At 54.8% G+C, this 19,460-nt stretch overlaps 1 long non-coding RNA gene across 1 annotated transcript; it reads right to left on the bottom strand.

Annotated features, from left to right (window-relative positions):
• Window positions 1-4,748: 4,748 nt before the first annotated feature.
• LOC113901733 lies at window positions 4,749-12,632 on the bottom strand. Its single transcript, XR_003513522.1, has 2 exons — window positions 12,359-12,632; window positions 4,749-5,748 (listed from the first exon to the last, which is right to left on the bottom strand). It is a non-coding gene; the product is annotated as an uncharacterized LOC113901733 (long non-coding RNA).
• Between the last annotated feature and the right edge of the window lie 6,828 nt (window positions 12,633-19,460).

The raw sequence follows: 19,460 nt of genomic DNA, 5'->3' as shown, positions 1-19,460 counted from the left end.
TAAGTACATTAAATGTAAAAGGACTAGACTCTCCAGCTGAAAGGCAGATATTGTCAGACTTGATTTTTAAAATGGTCACGTCTGAGTTATTGGTGTATAAGTAAAATCAAATTAGGTTGTGCATCAAAGCTCTGAGCAGAGGGCCTGGCCCATGGTGGGTGCTTCTTAAGTGAAAACTCTCAACTTATTTTACAGTCCCTTTCCTGGAAGCCTGTCAGTGAACTTCCCATGGGGAGGCGCCAGTTAGCCATTCACATAGCATCATGCCCAGCTGAACATTCATCCAGCCAGACTTCACTGAGCAACAGCTGTATACCAGACAGTCAGGACCCTTCTCATTGGCATGTAGGTTACTTGTCTGCTTTTCAGGAGCAAGAAATAACCCTCCTTCTTTACCTACCTCAAAGGAGGAAAGTAGGGAGGGGTTAAGGTACAAACAAATGGATCCTTAACTCAGGACTGGAGCTTAGCTTTCCCAAGGCTGCCTGGGGTCAATAGCCTATGGTCTGTGAGGCTGCCTCATGCTGCCCAGCACCCTCTCCTTCCCTGGAACCCTGTGCCAAGGTCTCCACCAATTTCCAGTGCCGCAGGGCTGCAGATAAGACCTCTTTCCCCAAAGAAGCTCTTGTTCTCTGGCTTGAAAAGCCAGCCCCCTTCTTATGCCTGGTGTCAAGTTCCCGGCAATCAAGCCCAAGCACCTGGGTTACCACTTGCAAGTTGACTCAGGATCAAACCCGCATCTCCTGCATTGTAGGTGGACTCTTTACCATTGAGTCACTGGGGAAGCCCTTATCCATCCTTAAAGCTGACCAATTATCCACTAGACTGTCTGATCTACAACTGTAGGATATTTGGATTCATTCTATGCAGGGCTATTATGCAAACAGTGCTGCTATGAACATTTCCCATCACATCTTCTGGAGCACACACAGCCGCATGCCTTGGAATGAAAGTGTGGGTCAGAGAGTAGGATGCACCCAATTGGAGCAGACCTCACCCAGGCTTCCCACAGTGGTTGTAGTGATTCACATTCCCGCCAGCTGGGTGTGAGTTCCAGCTGCTCCTTGCGCTTACTAACACTTGCCATTGTCAGTCTTCTTTGCTTTAACTTTTCTTGTGTCTGACGTGGTACTTCACTGTCTTCTTAATTTGTGTTTCCTCTTGATGAGTCGTGAAGCTGGGCACTTTTTATCATGCATTTGCTGGTTATCTGGCTATTCATTTGTGAAGTATTTTAATTCATTGCTTCCGTTTTTTTTCTTGAGTTGTCTACCCCTTTCTTCTTGGATCATAAAACCAATCTGCTCTGTCCCACAGACTCAGAGCCATAGTAGTTGGGCCATAGTTGCACTGTAGGTGGTGACAGAGTTTCAAAAAAAGATACGTCCCATGAAACGAATCCGATTTGATTTTGTATCTGCTTGACCAATTTGTCTTGGTTTTGTGGCTCTCACAGCTATAAGGAAGACTTCCCTGGTGGTCTAGCAGTGAAGAATCCACCTGCCAGCGCAGGTACAATCTCTGGTCCAGGAAGATTCCACATGCCTAAGCAACGCAACTACTGAAGCGCATGCACCCAGAGCCTGTGCTCTGCAACAAGAGAAGCCACCACAGTGACAAGCCTGCGCATCACAGTCAGAGAGTAGCCCCTACTCGCGGCAACTAGAGAAAGCCTGCATGCAGCAACAAAGACCCAGCACAGACGGAAATAAACAATAAAATAAAACAATCTTCAAAAAGAGCTATAAGGACCTTATGCTTCATTTAATGCTTGGACATGCCTCAATAACACTATGGTAAAAATATAAGGCAACAAGGAGGACCCATGAGGTCTCCTCTCCTCTTGGTAACCAGGAGGAGATTTTCAAAACACAAATCCAACACAAAAATTCCAAATCCAAAACACAAATCCCTTGCGTAATGCAGCTCACAGGATCCCTTCTGTCTGGGATGGGGACGAGGCTCCTCAGCCTGGCTCCCCTCATCTCGGCTCTCCTGTGTCACCCACTGAAGCTGTTGATCTTTCCTGGAACACGATCTGTCACTCCAGACCACTGCTCTGCACGGGCCCCCAGCTCTTGCCGCTGCTGTTGTGGAGGAGTCTCTACCCTTGGCCATCTTCCCCCTTCTTTGCTTAGAGTTGACTCCTTGCTCAGATCTCAGCTCAGTGGCTCAATGGTCACTTCCCAGGGAAGCCCTCACCATGGCCCTGAAACATGCCAATGCAGCTGCTGCTTTCCTTCTTTGCATGATCTCAGTTGCTATTTTGTCTTTCTTTGTGGCTTTCTTCCCTCCTAGAATGCAGGTTCCGCAAAGGCAGGGACAGCATTGCCCTTCCACCCCCTACCTTTTATTCCCCAGTGTTTGGCAGTTGGTGAGTGCTCAATGCACGTTTTTTGAGTGACTTAATGACCTCTCACTGCACTGATGCTAAAAGGCAGGGAGGGCCCGAGGCAGGCCTGGGCCCTGCTCTTCTCAACCAATCACACAAATGTCAAGGAGAGTCCCCTGAGTAGCAGCATAGGGGCCAGGCTCACCTCTCCACGGACCTGGAAGAACCCTAAGGATAATCCAGTCCAGTTCGTTTGTGCTTCAGATGAGGAAACTAGGAACCAAAAAGAGGACAGGGATTGTTTGGAGTCACACTGTGCGGCAGAAGATTGGCTGGGTCTGGAAGCCGTAGGGCCGGACACTCAGCATGCTCTCCACTGGCCCACACTCTCTTGGAGAGGAAGACCAAGGCTGGTGGGCTCACGGTTTTCATAATCCTGACTGGGAGCCTTGGCGTGGCTGTGATTCCCAGCTGGATGCAGACAGGAGACAGATGACAAAGGCCTTCCTTGTCCTCCTCTAGGGTCTGTCTAGATTCCCACGGGGTAGTACTGAAGTCCTGTCTAGGCAAAAGTGAGAGACAACAGGAACATTCTGGAATAAAGACTGGGGACCCTCAGAGTGAGGCAGAAAGGACAATTCAGAGCTGAGGAAAGGACGAATTGCGGTGGTTCATGCAATCCTTTCTGGGGCAGAGGCAGATGACATTGTTTTGTTTTGGGGGGGCTGTGCCACACGAGGGATCCTAGTTCCCTGACCAGGGATCACACCCGGGCCCTCAGCCGTGAGGGCCTAACCGCTGGACCCCCAGGGAATTCTCCAGATGACATTTTTAAAAATTGACGTCTCCACTGAGATGGTTGTAGATGGACGTGCAGTTGTAGGAAGTAGTACAGAGAGACCCCCTGTGCCCTTCACCCAGCTTCCCCCAGTGGAAGCATCGAGCGGAACAACAGGGACAGTATCAGGGCTGGGATGTAGACATCGACATGGCCCCCAGTCTTACTCCGATTCCCCAGTTTCCCTTACACGCTTTTGTGTGTCTAGTTCTATACAATTTCATCACAGGATGAAATTGTAGATCCTCCGTCACAGGGAGGATGCAGGACATTTCCATCAGCACAAGGATCCCTCCTGGGGCTCTTTCAAAAGCACACCCCGACTCCACCTCCATCCAGTGTGTCCCTAGTCTGTCCTCCATCATATCATTGTATGACTTCAAATATGCTATCTGAAGGGAATCACAGAGGATGTAACCTTTTTGGGGACTGGCTTTCCTCCTGGGCGGATGCCCCTTTCTGAGCCAGCATCCTGTCTACAGGACCTCGGAGCCCCAGGGGATGGGTTCTGTTCCTCCCACTTTGCAGCTGAGCAAACTGAGCCCTTGAAACTCCAGAGCCAGCACTCTTGGCGGCCACAGCAGGGAGCTTGTCCTCCAGGAGAGGAGGAGGAGGTGGGCTGCGGGTCCCCTGCCCTTTTCCTTTGGCCCTGCTGTGACCCGGCCCGTCCTCTGCTGCCCCGTCTCGGGTAGGTCTCAGTCCCCACTCGGTCCCCAGTGCTGTCTCTTTCCTCCAGAGAGAGGCAGGGACTGTGGATCCTGCTTGGCCACTGAGAAGCTGGTGACTTGCACGGTGTCCCCATCCTCTAAACCTCAGGCTCCCCCCCGGGGAAAAGGGAGAGGCGGGGGAAGGTTCGCACCCCACAAATCCAAGAAGATGCAACGAGGCAATGTGTGAGGAGCAGTCAGCAAAGTGCCAGGCGCAGAGTGAGCCCCCAGCGCACAGCCGCCCGCCGCCCCATTTGGCAATGAATTATGTATGGCCTTCTGGCAGCCCTGTTCAATGGGGCTGTGTGCCTTCTCCAAGCTTCTCCCAGGCCTCTCTCTCCAGTGAGGGGCGCAGGCTCCCCCAGGGCGGCGGGCAGCCTCCTTTGTCTCTCCAGCAAGAACCTGTTCTGTTTCTGGTGGCTGATGCCTCAGTCCCCAGGATGCTCATTTCAGAGGCTGGAGAACCAAGGACTGGGATCAGCTCAGGAACAGAGTAATGATACTAATAATAATATTCATAATAGTGGGACTTCCCTGGTGGTGGAGTGGTTAAGAATCCACCTGCCAATGCAGAGGAGATGGGTTTGATCCCTGGTCCAGGAAGATGCCACATGCCCTGGGGCAACTAAAAAGTAAATAATAACAGCAGCATCAATAATAACAAGGCTGATGGTGCAGGGCTGGGCCTCACTGAGCCTTTTCGATGCACAAGGCACATTTAACAGACTGTCGCCCATTCAACAGAAGTCAGAGCGCCCGTCTGTGCCAGCTCTTTCCTAAGTTCTGGGGCAAAGTGGGCGACAGCACAGAGTCCTGACTACACGGAGCTTGGAATCTACTGCAGGAGGGCAGGCAATTAACAAGGGAGTAATTGATTTAAGTGATACTTCAAATGATAGAGGTTGGGAAGGAAGACAAAGGAGAACAGGGGCGGGAGGAGACGGGGATAGACAGGGCAAGTCCTGCTGGGGCGGGTCCTGAAGGAAGTGAGAGAGCTATCTCCTGAGACATCTAGGGATGAATATTCCGGAAAGGAGCAGCACGTGCCCCAGAGGGCTCGGGACAGGCCAAGAACCTGTGTCTCCTGCGGGCTGGCCGGTATCACGGGAAGCATCAAATTCTCAGGGCAACCCTGTGAGCCTGGTACAGCCATTGCTCCACGTTAGAGACGAGAAAACTGAGCTTCAGAGAGGATTTGTGTCTTTGTTCGTAGGCTTTGCCGCAGACCTGGTAACACGTCTGATTACAGGGGCTGCCCCACACTTCACTGGGGGTGTTAGGAGATATGTGGTCTACGTGTAATCCTTTCCTCCTACAACTGGGGAAATTCTGAGTTCTGAACCTATGTAGCCAGGGATTTGGAGTGCAGGACGGTGGGCCTCCGTGATCTTCGCCGTTACTGCTCCCAGACCATCCCCGCTGGCCTTATATCGCCTGCTGGTTCCTATGTTTCTCCTTTTCCAGTCTGAACTCCCAGCATCAGATCCACAGTCCAGTGTTTCAAGATAGAGGCCAGAGGTGGGTGCTCTGCACCCATGGCTCCCGGCAAGGTCCAGGCTACGCCTTTCAAGCGAAGTCCAGAGAAGCCACCACCCAGCTGCATCAGTCTGAGGCAGGCCCAGAGTTGGCAGGCCGGGAGCTCATCGATGCGCCTGCTTGTGTGGGCTCCCCCAGCAGCCGAGAGAGGTGATCAGGCGTGGATGTGCTGTCTGACGTTTCTGTCGATGGATGGCCTGGGTGAGTACTGAATGGTGAGTGTCCTCCTTTCATCTCTAGCTGGGGTGGAAGGTGTGAACACCTGTGAGGAGGGAGTCGGTGCAAAATCAAAATGACTCTGCAGAAGGGAAGAGCAGCTGAAGATGAGGACCGACCTGCTGGGAAGGAAAATCCACTCAGCAGCGGCCTCCTCCTGGCCTCTTCCCCAGCCTCCCTGCCTCCAGGCTTGCCCCTTTAATCCGTCCTGCCAAGGTTCTAGATGAATCTTCCCAGTTAATCCTCCAAACCTTGATCATGAAGGCTGCTCAGTACCTGGCCCCACTGTCTCCCTCCCAGACACACACCCGGCCCCCCCCCCCGCCCCCCACCTCCACGCCTTCATCTTTGCTGCGTCTTTGTCTGGAACGGCATTGAAGGCGAACTCACAGGCCAGTCCCCGATATCACAGGAGGCCATCTTTCTAAAACTCTGTAGGCCTCTGTCTCATTTACTCAGGCTGCCCATTCCACATCTTTCTGATTATCCCTGCCCTGCTTGCCCAGACTCCTGAAGTCTCCTAACTGGCCTCCCAGCCTTGGGTTCTGTCCCAGGGCGCAGTGGCCTGGCTGTTGAGGCCCTTCCTAATCGCAGCTGCAGCCTTATGGCTCACCTGGCTCCTTCCTTGACTTCCTTGCATCTGTTCAGTCCAACAAAGCTGTTTAGAGATCTCGGGTTCTCTGAGATAACCCTGGACTTCGAGACCTTCTTACGTGTGGGTCCCTCTGCCAGGAGCACTTTCCCTCCCCCTTAACCTGACCAACTATTTATTTATTTATTTGGCTTCTCCGGATCTTGGTTGCAGCATGTGGGATCTAGTTCCCTGACCAAGGACCGAACCTGGGCCCCCTGCATTGGGAGCACAGTCTCAGCCACTGGATCACCAGGGAAGTCACTTAACCTGCCCAACTCTTACTCATTCTCCTAGACAGTGTTGATTCAACCTCCTCCAGGAAGCCTTCTTGGATTCAGGGTCCCTCCTCTTGTCTCCCAGAGGTCTTGCCTCACTCACGTCATCATAATTTCCCCTCCACACTGAAAGTGACGGGTTTGCCAGGTCCCTCTTCTAGGCCATGGTATCATGAGGACAGAGTCCCACACTGTCTTCTCCAGCCTAGCTGGGGCTCATGATAACCCAGAAGGAAGAAGTGGGAAATGAAATAGCAACACTTATTGAGCTCCTGCTCCAGGCCAAGCTTTTCACGTGCAGCTCAGGGATTACTGGGCCTTTCTAACAGAGTTAGGTCACCATCTGGCCACACCCAGCAGCCCTGGGCTATTCTCCTTTAATGCGTATAATGGGCATAACCCTGGAGCCTATACTCACTATTGTGAGGATAAAGGACACAGCACAAGTAAAATGTTAAATGCAGCCTCAGGTACTCAGTAAGCATTTAATACTCCTATTGCTATTCATTGTTGGGGCTCTGGAGCCATCCTCTGAGGCTTCAAATCCAGGCTCCTCCACTTCCTTGGCTTTGTTACTTTGGGCAAGTGACTTAACCTCTCTGGACCTCAGTTTCCTCATCTGTAAAATGGGACAAAGTACAGTCTTGTTTTCACTCTCTCTCATAGGGCTGTTGAGAAAATGAAATAAATGAATATGCAGAAATCATACAGACCCTGTATGATGCTTGTCTCAGGGAGGGTATGCTCAATTCTCCAGTCGTGTCCAACTCTTTGTGACCCCATGGACTGTAGCCTACCAGGCTCCTCTGTCCGTAGAATTTTCCAGGCAAGAATACTGGAGTGAGTTGCTCCACCAGGGGATCTTCCTGACCCAGGGATTGAACCCGTATCTCCTGCTTGGCGGGTGGATTCTTAACCACTGAGCCACCCGGGAGGCCCCTGGTGCAGGGAGAGGGCCGACTATTATTATTACTGTCTCAGAATCACCACTAGGGTCTCAATTCTGATCCTAGAATTGAGAAGTGAGGAGACTTCAGATTCTGGAAAACCTTCCAGAATGACTGATCGGAGCGGGGGCAGGGACAAATCTTAGAACTTGTGAAAATCCACTTCCCACTCCCTGCATTTCCTGAAAGCAGTCTATCCCTCACTGATGGTGAGAGCTGCCAGAAGGTTCTTCCTTGGACCTCTGGTGATTCCTCTGGGTTCCCATCCAAGCATGGGTGGAAAGATGAGGGAGGGAGCAGGGTGAATCCCAGAGCTTTCCAGGTTAGCCCAGAATTCAGCAAGGTGGACCGCCTGGGATCCTGGGCAAGTCCACAGTCAGGAGGGTTGGCTGGACTCGGCCTTCTCCAAGGCCTGCCAACTGGAGCCAAATGCAAATCCACTTTTGTTCCCTGGATTTCAGGCCTGGGGACCCAATAGGGTGAGTGTGTCTGAAGATGGAAGGGGGAGAAGGAGAGAGAAGTGTAGGGTCTGAGCAGGAGGAAGGCAGAACGGGGACCCTGGGCAGCCAGAAAGAAGGGAAGGGGTGTGGGAACCGCAGGGCATGGGGCAGGGCCGGCAGCGCTGGGAAAGGGAGCCTTGGGGAGGCGCGGGAGAGGGAGGCCTCATACCAGACACTGTCTAGACGCAGCAATTATTGTCAGCTCGGAACACCCAGGCTCTGCCGGCTCAGCTGAAAGGGAGCTTAACAAAGAGCCCAGAGAGGAAGAAAGCGGGGAGAAAAGCGCCCGTGGAGCCGGCTCCTGGCCTGTCGGGCTCTTTCTCTGCCCGGCTAGCCCCCTTTGTGCTCCATCGATGTGAAAGCCAGCTCCGAGATGCCTGATGGGGACCCTGTTCCTCCTGGGCGCAGAGGGCCAGGCCAGGGTCACTGTGTGGTTTTGGGGAGAGGGAGGAGGATGTCCTGCAGGGGAAATGCATTTTGCACTTTAGTTTTTCTATCTGGAGGAGGGCGAGGGCTGTGGGAATGGAATCCCAAATCCCAGGGAGAGAGCAGGCCTGAGAATTTGCACCCTTCCTGTCCTGTAGGGCCAGTTACCAATTTCTCTGAGCCTTTCTCTTCTCACCTGCAGATAGGAACAATACCACCACCCAACCCGTGGTGGGACATGGCGGTAAGCCCAATTCTCCTCCACCTTGAAGGCCTGCAACCCATACTGATGGGGGAGCTTCAGGGCCGCAGGTGACCTGGGACAAGCCCCTTTCCTTGCTAAGGGCCTTACCTTCACCATTTCTCTGCCTCTGCCATTATTAGGCCCATTTTTCAGATGAAGAAACTGAGGCACAAGAGGCCAGTGCTCACAGCCAGCCGGGCAACGAGTCTGGATTCAAGTTTGTTCCTTCAGCTTCACCTTGACTTTATGATGTGCACCCACCCTGGGGGGTTGTGTGCTAACGGTAGGTAGCAGGACTGATGGGAAAGCCACAAATCCATGTGGTCCAAGAGTCTCAAGGTGAGGTCAGAGCTGCAGGTGGTCAAGCCACAGCACCAGCCACTCTCTGGAATCAGGCCTCAGCTGAGCCACTGGACCCCTGTACTAAGGGCAGCCCCAGGCTAAGCAGATCTGCCCTCGCACCCTGGGAGAAGATCAACTGGGACCCAAGGTGGGTAGAGGGCGTGGGTGACCCTGGGTCGCTGCTGCAAGGCTTCCTCGGGCCCCTGAAGTAGTTGAAAGCATACAGACATGGCCCCCGCCCCAGTCAATAACCCAATATCCCAGCACTACCTGCCCCAGCTCCGTTGGGGAGGGGGCCAGATGCTGCTTCCAGGTTCCACAGCGGTTTCGTGTGTGTGTATGTGTGTGTGTGTGTCCAAGACTTCCAGAGCTGTGACTGGTGGCTGAGGTCCTCCTCCATCCATCATCCCCCTTGAGCTGGTCTGGCCTGGTCAGACACACTCTGGTCCTGGAGGATTTGGAGGTGTCCCCCAGGGCCTGCCTTGAGTGAAGGTTAGGACACTCAGTGCAAGGGACACACGCACAGTTACTCTTACTCACCCACCCTATAGGCTGTCCCAGAGGTGTGCTCATGACATGCCCCAGCATTCACATCCCCACCTCCAGTGCTGGGGTGTAGACACCTGCTGTCATAGGCTCAGTCCCTGCCCCTGTTGGTCACTGCTGGGTGCCCTCCCCATGTCCAGCATTGGAACTTGCCTTCTTATGCTCCCCGCTGACTACAACTTGGTTTCAGACCTCTTTGCCTGCAGTCAAGGGCACCAAGACCAGCCACAGTCCCACTTTCTGGAAGATTCCAGCACATTCCACGGTCCTTGTGTGGTTTCCTTTGCCCTTCTCCTCTCTGCGCCTTTGCTCAGGCTGTTCCTGCAGCCTGTCCCCACCCTGGCCCAACACAAACACCTGACCTCCCATGAACCTGCTCCCTTGGCTGCCCTGTCTTAGGGGACAGCCCCAGCCACCCTCCTTGCAGGAGCCAGAGCCTGGAAGTGTTCTGGCACTTCCCTCCTTGGCCTCCTTTCCCCCCACACCATGACACACCAGCTCCTGTGCTCTGGACCTCCCAGTCATGTCCAAGGCCAGCCTTCCCTCCATCTCAGAGGCCACTTCCCTGGGCCAGGCTGCCATCACTCTCCTGGGATCCTGGGACCTCTCCGGTACCCACTTTTGTCCCCGGCAGCCCAGGTGAATTTTGCGGATCTGGTCTCCTCTCAGTGTGTGTGTACCTGCTCAATCCTTAGTAGCGTCTGACTCTTTGTGACCCCACGGACTGTAGCCCGCCAGGCTTCTCTGACCATGGGATTTTCCAGGCAAGAATACTGGAGTGGGTTTGCCATTTCCTTCTCCAGGGGATCTTCCCAACCCAGGAATAGAACCTACGTCTTTTATGTCCGCTGCATCGGCAAACAGATTCTTTATACTGTACCACCTGGAAAGCCCTGGTCTCCCCTCTCTGCTCTGTAAAACTTCTGAAGCTTCGGGCCGTCTCTAGGACAAGGGCTATGGTGGGCCACCCTGATGCTCTCTTAAGCCCTTGTGCCTCTGGGATCCACAAGCACGCCATCCCCGCTCCCTCCACCAGTAACTCTGCCCTTAGTTAAGCCCCTCCAGTCCTCAGGCACCCCTCCTTCCTCCTTGAGGATCCCTCCCGTGACCCCTGCAGAGATCAGCCTCTTGGGACCAGCCCTTCCAGTGCCCCTCACAGTCCCCTGCCAGCCTGCCACCCCCTTGCCATTATTTAATGCATTATTCATAATGGTCTGTGCAGCCTCCGCCTCCCCTGCAGGACCGTGAGCCCCATGTGGGCCGGCTGTGTCCGTCTTGTTTGTCACTGTGTCCTCAGCACCCTCCTCGTAGGCCCCCTCTGGGTTTGGTGTTCAGCTTGGCTCCACCCTAAGCTGAACCCTTCCTTTGCAGAGCCATATGGGGTTTTCAGGGTGGTCTTCCTTGTCCTCTCCCCAGTGATCACCATCGAAACAAGGGCAAGTCATGGGGCTGCTGTGGGCCGGATAGCACCCTAGGGCAGGGCTGTGGCTGCCTGGTGCCCCCTATTCTCCTAGCCTCTGTGCCCCACACAGCCCTGGGTTGGGGATACCCAAGAGGGCGCTGCTTTCTGCCCAGGCTGGGTGGCCTGGGGTGGGTCCCATAGAAGCATCCCTGCCCCCAGCCCAGGCCTGGGAGAGGAACCAGAGGGGTTCAGGAGGGGGGTGATGTGCCCCCTCCACATCCAGTCCCCTCCCAGAGACCCCGGCTGGCTTCCCCCATTCCCACTGGCCCCGCCTCTGGCTGCAGTCCCTCCCAGCTTTGCCTTCCCTGGCCCCTCTCTCCTGCTCAGCTTCCCTTTCCTTCCCCTCCCCCCTTCCCCATCCTCTCCTCTCCTCTGCCATCCTCTCCTCTCCTCTGCCATCCTCTCCTCTTTTCTCTGAGTCCTTCTCCCTCGCCTCTTTCCTTTCTTCTTCCTGGGTTAAAAATAATCAACTTTCTGGGAAGCAGCAGCTCCTGCTGTGCCGCCCTCCCCACACTTGGGAGCCCCTGAGAATTGCTTTCTGCGGTTCTCAGCTCGAGCCCCTCCTCTCTCCCACCGCCCGCCCCCCCCTCCTCCCTGCGAGCTGACTAATAAGCCTGGGCCTCAGCAGCAGAGCCAGCTTCTCGGCTAGAAAGGCTTTAACCGCTTCGTGCCCAGAACCCTCTCGCTGGGCACCCAGCAGGCCAGCGAGGAAGGGGTGCCCGGGTCGCAGACAGCCCCCGAAGCCCGCCGAGCTCTGAGCTGCACGTAGTAGATACTCAATTAATTTTGGTGGTTCAATGAACTTTGACCTGTGACCACCAGACTAGCCCGTCCACCTGCTTTTGCAGCTAACTTGGGACTTGGGGGCAGCAAACAGACATCGCAGACACCCCAGGGATAGGGAGGGGACGATGCTCTGGGGCCCGCACGGAGGGGGTGACGGGCTGGCGAGGCTCCTTCCACTTGGCCGGGCGGATTCCTTGCCCCAGTGTGCAGGGCCAGGGTCGTGGCCGCTACACGGTGGGCCAAGGGCGGGGAGGGGCTGAAAACCGTTCTGGGATCCAAGAACGTTCACCAGCTAGTCGCGTCTTCAGCGATCTTCTTGCAAAAGGGGAAACTGAGGCTCAAAGGAGGCAGGACCTCTCTTCAGGTTCATATGCCGCAGACCTTAAGGGTCGCGGGGCCGCCTGAGACTCGGCTCCAGCACAGAGGTTTCTGCGGCTGTAAGGCTGCGGGGTGGGGAGTGGGGAACATCAAGGTCAAAGGTGAGGAGTAGGTGGGGAGGCGAGGAACTCGAGCCCGGCGAGGACCCCCACGGGCTCCGCCCACTCGCGCGCGGGTCCCCGGCATTACCTCATCGCGGCGCGTGCCCATTGGCTGGTTCCCCCGGAGGCCGGCCCATTGCGGCGGAGCGCGTTAACCCTTCCGGCCCCGGGGGCTCAGCCTCGGCCTTGCCACTTGTCCCCGTGGCCCCACGCAGCCTTCGGGGTCCACGGGCCACGGAGACAGGGAAAGGTACTTGGGCGGGCGGGCCTGCGGCCAGAGGGCTCAGTGATTAGAGCACAAGTCAGCCAGCCTCGCTGGGGCCCCATCCTCCTCCTACTGGGCTGTGTGACCTTGGGCAACCGGCCTTACCTCCCTGAGCCTCCTCCGCTTGTTTTCTCAGCTGTAAAAAGAAATGAGTGATGTAACTCCTGCCCTTCCTAATCCCTTCCCCAGTACTTGCCAAGTGCCGGGCACACGTGGGCTCCGCGTTCCACATTGCCTCCTCACTGCAAGAGGTGCAGTTATGATTACGGGTTTTCAGAAGAGGAAACCGGCTCAGAGCCCCGAAGCACCTCCCAAGGTCACACAGCAGGAAAGTCACAGAGCTGGGATTTGACCCCAAGCCTGTGTGCATCCTGAGTCTGCATTCCTACCCAACTGGCAAAACCCTGCTTCTTCTGGGAGGTGCTGCTTCTAGGAGCTCCTGGTCCCAAAGGAGCCACATCCCCAGCTAGTCAGACCACCAGCAGCCACTGTGACCAGATAATACCAGTGACAAGCTGGAGAGCCAGGGCCTCGGGGAGGGAAGGCTTCCTGGAGCAGGAGGGGCTGGAGGTGAACATTCAAAGGGGTAGGCAGGAGGACCTTGGGCTAAAGGCAGAGGATGGATGGATGGATGCACGGAGCGGGTGGGCAAGAAGTGGGGTCAGAAAGCTCTGAAGCCTGGAGGGTCTCCTGGGGTCAACCTCCTGGTCCAGGTTCGGCCACCCGTTGCTGAAGTGGAACCTGGGAGGCGGCTTCTCTCTGGGCAGCACTGGAGGCAGCAGTACAAGCAGAAGCCCACATACCTGGTGTCTGAGTATTTACAAGTTATAAATCAAGCTAACAAACTGCTAAATAAAATATGTTCTGTTCTCCTTCCTTGACAAATACACCTTCCTAAGGACAAACACACCTGGAAGGCTGGGTTTGTATTTAGAAATCACAGGCTCCTGGGGTCCACGCTGGAAGTGGCAGCATGGGGAGGGGTGGCCCTGGCCTCCAGTTTCCACTCAACCCACTCTTTTCTTTCTGCCTCAGGTTTTGTTCTTTTCTGGGGGTGAGGGGAGGGTGTGCTTGGGTGCTGATGCTCCAGCCTGCATGACTGAACTCTGCCCACACTCCCTGTAAACAGCCACCTCTTGGTCACCCCTCGGGATTAGAGGTGCCCAAACTGGCAGCTCAGACCACCCCCAGGAGGATGGACCCAGGACATGAGCTGGGGGCCACTGAACAGGGAATTTCATGGTCCCAGGTGCCCAGATCACAAATTCCTTGCCCTGTGAGAAAAGGCACAATCAGAAAAGGGCCAGAGTGCCACTCTCTAAACTGGGATTCGGGTCTGAGGACACTGCTGTGGTTCTTGGATGCTGCTACAGCTGGGGTGGCCCAAACTGAAGGCAGCCCTTCCCCTCTTTTGGAATTCGCTTCTGACCATCACTTCCCTCCATGCACCCTGACCCTGTTTGGTTCCCATGTGCCATCCCGACTCCTCCTCCTCTACCTCCACAACCCCCAGCCCAAGATCCAAGGAGCTTCCCACTTAAAGAAGTCATCTCCCTTCACCCTGTACCCACTGCCCCTGCCCCAATCCATGCTTGGCCCCCAGCTCCCACTCTCTGCCAGCCTCCCCATCAATCTGCCCCCTATGTCCCCTGGGAGTTGGCGATGGATAGGGAGGCCTGGCATGGTGCAGTCCATGGTGTGGCAGAGTCGGACACGACTGAGCAACTGAACTGATGTCCCCCAGATAGATCTTTCTAATATGCTGGCCTGAGAGACCACTTCTTTCCCTCTCTACCCATCACTGGCTCTCTGGTTTCGTGACGCAGTGTTTCCAGGCTCCGGATGTCTGCCTCCCCTCAGCTTCTCTTGCTCTCATCACCTTTGGTTCTAAGCTCCAGTTCTTTGGACCTTCCCTCCAATCTGGACAGTTTTATGTCCTTTCTGCCCCCTGGGTCTTCACTCATGTAATTCCCTCTGCCTGGAACCATGCTTTCTGCTCTTCATTTTGCCAGTCTCAGCTTAAGTGGCCCCTCTCCAGGGGACCCTCCCTGAATCCCTGAGGAGAACCAGAGAGACTACAATGTGATGGGCTGATTTGCTCTGGAGTTACTGTTTCAGGTGTTTCCCATCTGGACTGTAGGCACCAGGAAGGCAGACTTGGTCTGTCTTGCTCACTTCTCCATCTGAGTGTTGGCAGAGCAGTTGGCCCAGATGAGCCTGCCCTGAACTAGAAATCAGGAGACTGAGAATGGTATCAATGCATGCCATGTACCAGGTCTCATATACCTGCATTAGTTCAGTTCAGTCGCTCAGTCGTGTCCGACTCTTTCGACCCCATGAATCGCAGCACGCCAGGCTTCCCTGTCCATCACCAACTCCCGGAGCTTGCTCAAACTCATGTCCATCGAGTCGGTGAGGCCATCCAACCATTTCATCCTCTGTCATCCCCTTCTCCTCCTGCCTTCACCTCATAGAATATGTTTATTTCTCAAAACCATTTTTGCTTTTTGTTTTGTTCGTTTTGGAGGGGAGGGGGGTTGGCCACACTGTGGCATGTGAGATCTTAGTTCCTGGATCAGGGATTGAACCGGTGCCCCCTGCATTGGCAGCATTGAGTCCCAACCACTTGGACCACCAGGGAAGTCCTCACTTTTGAAATAGGAACTATTATTCTTCCCATTCTACAGAATGAGTAGACTGGAGCACAGAGGGTTCAGAGACTTAGGCTCACAACAGACTCAGCGAGCAACAGACAATCAGCAGGCGACCAGCAGGCAACAGACCCAGACTGAACCCGGGCAGCTGAGTTCCAAAGCTCAACCGCCTCCCTCCTTCCACCTAGTCCCAGCTGGGCCAGGACCTTGCTGTGTGCCCCTGGACCAGTGTCTCCACTTCTTTGAGCTGAAGTTTTCCTGCATAGGCAATGTAGGGTCGCCAAAGTGGTGATCCCCGGGATCTCTTCCAGCCTGACATCCTAGGGTCTCATGATACTTCCTGGGACATCCCCCTGGTGTTCTGCCCTTAGGTGAGCACCTGCTCTTGGCCCCACCTCCTCAGGTTGCAGCCCCGCCTCCTCAAGACTCTCTGTGGAGGTCCTGCAGTTGGTGCCCAAGGACTTGAATGGATTGCAAACAGTTGGGTGTGAGTTAGGCAAGGTGGATGGGGGTGGTCAGTACTTAGAAGCTGTGGCTGATCTTTTTTAAATCAGTAAGTCACAGGAGGCAGGGCCCATGGCTCACCCAACCCACTTGACCCCGTGGTTCTAGAACTCATCTAAATTTGAAACATTCCACCTCAGACAGGCAGGAGCCCAGAGTGCCCAGATGTGTACCAATCATCTTGTCATCACAGCCAGCTGGTGCTGGGCCTTCCCTCGCAGGGACCGCTCATACCCTCCCAAAGCTGAGCTGCTAGGGACTGGGGTTCAGGCAGAAATGGGAGGCCAGTGGTCCAGGGGGCTTGAGCAGTCACGTCCAGAGGCCATTTGGAATAGAGTCCAGCTCGAGTCCCCATGCCAGAGAAGACACTTCACCACATCTGAGGGTTTTGTCACAAGAGTTCTGAGGGATATGCACCCATTTTTCCAGAGAAGGACACGACATGAAGAGTTTGAGAGGGACTGGGACTTGCCCAAAGTCACACAGCCAGGAGAAAGAGTCTGGATTTTGTTCTTAATCACTCTGCCTCAGGCGAAGGTGTTCAAAGCATGTTCCTAGACAGAATGAAGGTATGTCTAGTCAAAGCTATGGTTTTTCCAGTAGTCACCTATGAATGTGAGAGTTGGACTATAAAGAAAGCTGAGCACCGAAGAACTGATGCATTTGAACTGTAGTGGTGGAGAAGACTCTTGAGAGTCCCTTGGACTGCAAGGAGATCCAACCAGTCCATCCTAAAGGAAATTAGTCCTGAATATTCATTGGAAGGACTGACGTTGAAGCTGAAACTCCAATACCTTGGCCACCTGGTGCGAAGAACTGACTCATTGGCAAAGACCCTGATGCTGGGAAAGATTGAAGGCGGGAGAAGAAGGGGACGACAGAGGATGAGATGGCTGGATGGCATCACTGACTCAATGGACATGAGTTTGAGTAAGCCCTGGGAGTTGGTGATGGACAGGGAGGCCTGGCGTGCTGCAGACCATGGGGTTGCAAAGAGTCGGACACGACTGAGCGACTGAACTAACTAACTAGACAGAATGAGTGAAGGTTCTGGAAGAAACTCTGGGGCACAAACCCAGGTCCACATAAGGGAGTGTTTATAGAAGTGTGAGTGCCCTGTCTTCACCATCCCAGCCTCCATCCTTTCCTGCTTTTCTTGTGCTGCCTCATTTACTCACTCCTTAGCCTCTAAGCTCCACCAGGGTGGCAGTGAATTCTTTCTTTACCATGTGCCCAGCATGTAATTCCATGCCCGGCACACAGAGGTGTCAGCAACTCCCCCGTGAAGGAAAACTCTGAGAGCAGCAGGCAGCAGATCCACGCCCCCTTCCATGTGGCCTGGCCAGTCCCCTCCTGGCCCTGGCCTCTGTTTCTCCCTCTCTGAATAAGGAGTGTTGTGTGCCACCCTGAGTCTGAGCTCAGGTGAGCTGCTGGGCTCCTGCAGGGCCTTGCTGGGCCAGGGAAGGGGCCCTAACACCCAAGGGGCAGTGACGGGGAGGGTGGACACTGTGAGGTTCATCTTCCCCATCTCCCATAAATGCATCTACCTTGAAAGCAGGTTCCTCAGGTCTTTATCCATACCTGCCTGTCTCCCCTCATTCTCCTGATTCTGGTCACTCGCCAAAACCATTCCTTCTCTAGAAGTTTCTCTCATCAGGGCCAGGCAACCACAGTGGCACTCTGCTGGATGGCAGGAGGGGATCTGAGGCTCCAGCCCGGTTTCCCTGTCCCCCCTTCCATCTCCCTCCCCGCCTCCGTGGAGGTCACAAGTCTTCCTCCTTGCAAGGCAGCCCCCACAAACAGACAATGCCTGCTACTTGTCAGGAACCCCAAGCCAACCCCACTCCAGGGCTTAGCGCAAAGTGCACTAGGGTCTCAGTTTGCAGGAAGGGCATGACCGGGACACTCAGTTGGGGAGCGGGCTCACCTCAAAGATGAGTTGCACCAACCAAAGCTCAGTTCATTCCCAAACGCAGCCCAGCAGGAACGTGGCAGCCCTGAAATGACATCCACTGGGACACATCTGAGTTTCTGCAAGACACTTCCAGTGTCATTTTACAGATGAGAAAGCTGAGACTCCCGAAAGAAGTGACCTCAAGGTTCTGGTGCCGTTCAAGCCACCAAATACTCCTGAGGCCCTGGAGGGTTGATGGGGGTGGGAGGGGTTGGGACAGCCGCACCTGGGAGTGTGGCTGTTCAAAGCCCAGGTGCCTGTGACCTGCGGGTGAGAAGGCGAGGCCTGGAGTGGCTCTAGTGGGAGTGTGGACAGCTCCTGGCACAAACAGGGGCGGGTATTCATTTGAGAGGACCTTGATGGAGTGGGACTGGGACAGTGTTTGCCATGGGGGGGAGCTTCCCTCGTGGTCCAGTGCTTAAGACTCCACACTTCCAATGCAGAGGCGCAAGTTCGATCCTTGGTTAGGGAACTAAGATCCCACAAGCCGCATGGCTTAGCCAAAAAACAAATGTTGCCCATGGGAAGGGATCAAGGTTGAGCAAGAATTGGTGCAAGGTCTGGATTGTGCTGGAATGGAAGAGAAGGGGGATGGGTCCCTGTCCTCACTGGAGTTGGGGAGGGTAAATACCATGGGGAGGAGGCAAGACTAGAGGCTGTAGGAGCCCACGAGAGGGGCACCACTGTGTAAGGTATGTGTGTGAATGTGTGTGCGTTTGTTGTGTGGTCAGGGCATGTAAGGTGTGCACACTGAATGGTCCATGTGATGTGTGCGGGTGTGTGTCTGCAGTCTACGGCATGTAGAGTGTGTAAATGTGCAAGTGTGTGTGTGTATGTGTAAGCCTTTGTGTCTGTGATCTGTGTAATGGAGTGTGCCTACGCCTGTGTGCGGTGTGGTCTGTGTAATGTGTGTGTGTGTGTTATGGGGCGGTTGTAACTAGGACACTCCCCAGGGGAAGAGCTAAGGAGAGACTGTGGAGATGTTAACCAGAAACAGGGGAGAGGAGAGAGGGGGTGTTCCTAACAGAGGAAGGGAAGAGCACGTACAAAGGCCTCTAGGCAAGAAGAGGCGCCCCTAGCTCTGGAGCACTTGAAAGAGTCTTAGTGAAGCTGGGTGGGGGGGCGGGTAGGGAGAGGCAGGGATGCAGGGTGAATCTTTCTCTGATGCTTGAGGGGGAGTGTGTGGGCAGGAGTGGGGAGGTGTGAGCAGGAGTGGGGAGGTGTGGGCAGGAGCAGGGTGTGGGTCAGGAGGGCTCAGCCACACGGACACACACGGGCCCACGGGAGGGGCAGGCCTGGACCCAGGAGAGACGCTGGGTGGCCCTGGGGGTGCATGTGGGGAACAGCCTGAGCCACAACCACCCATCTGAGAAGCTGTGTGGTCCGGGATCCCAGACCTAATCCCTGCTCAGCCCCAGAGAGCAGCAGCCAGAAGGGTCTTCGTTTCCATCTATCCACTGGGCCCTGAGGTTATAGGCCAAATACCCAAGGAAGAGCCTAAGAGTGGCTGTGTTTTGGGTACAGTCAGTCTCCATACATCTCTGATGGGGTAGGCATTTGCTAACAAGCATTCCCAGCACCCAGGAGGCTGGGGAGGCGGAATGTGGCAGCTCTGGCACAGGGTTCAGCTGTCAGTACCTGACTTGAGGGCGCAGAGCAAGGTGTGGAGGACAGGGGGCCGAGAGCCAGTGAGTTGAACCCAGGTCATCAGACTCCAAATCGGCCCACTCACTGGATACAGTGCTAACAGCTGCCCCGTAGCCTTCACACTGCATGGTCTTTTCTTATTGGAGCCTTTTCTTATTTCTGACTT

This window comes from Bos indicus x Bos taurus, chromosome 11, assembly GCF_003369695.1.
Source record: "Bos indicus x Bos taurus breed Angus x Brahman F1 hybrid chromosome 11, Bos_hybrid_MaternalHap_v2.0, whole genome shotgun sequence".
NCBI classification, from domain to species: Eukaryota; Metazoa; Chordata; class Mammalia; order Artiodactyla; family Bovidae; genus Bos; species Bos indicus x Bos taurus.
The sequence above is the reverse complement of the archived record's forward strand: the minus strand, read 5'-3'. Positions and strand labels throughout refer to the sequence as shown.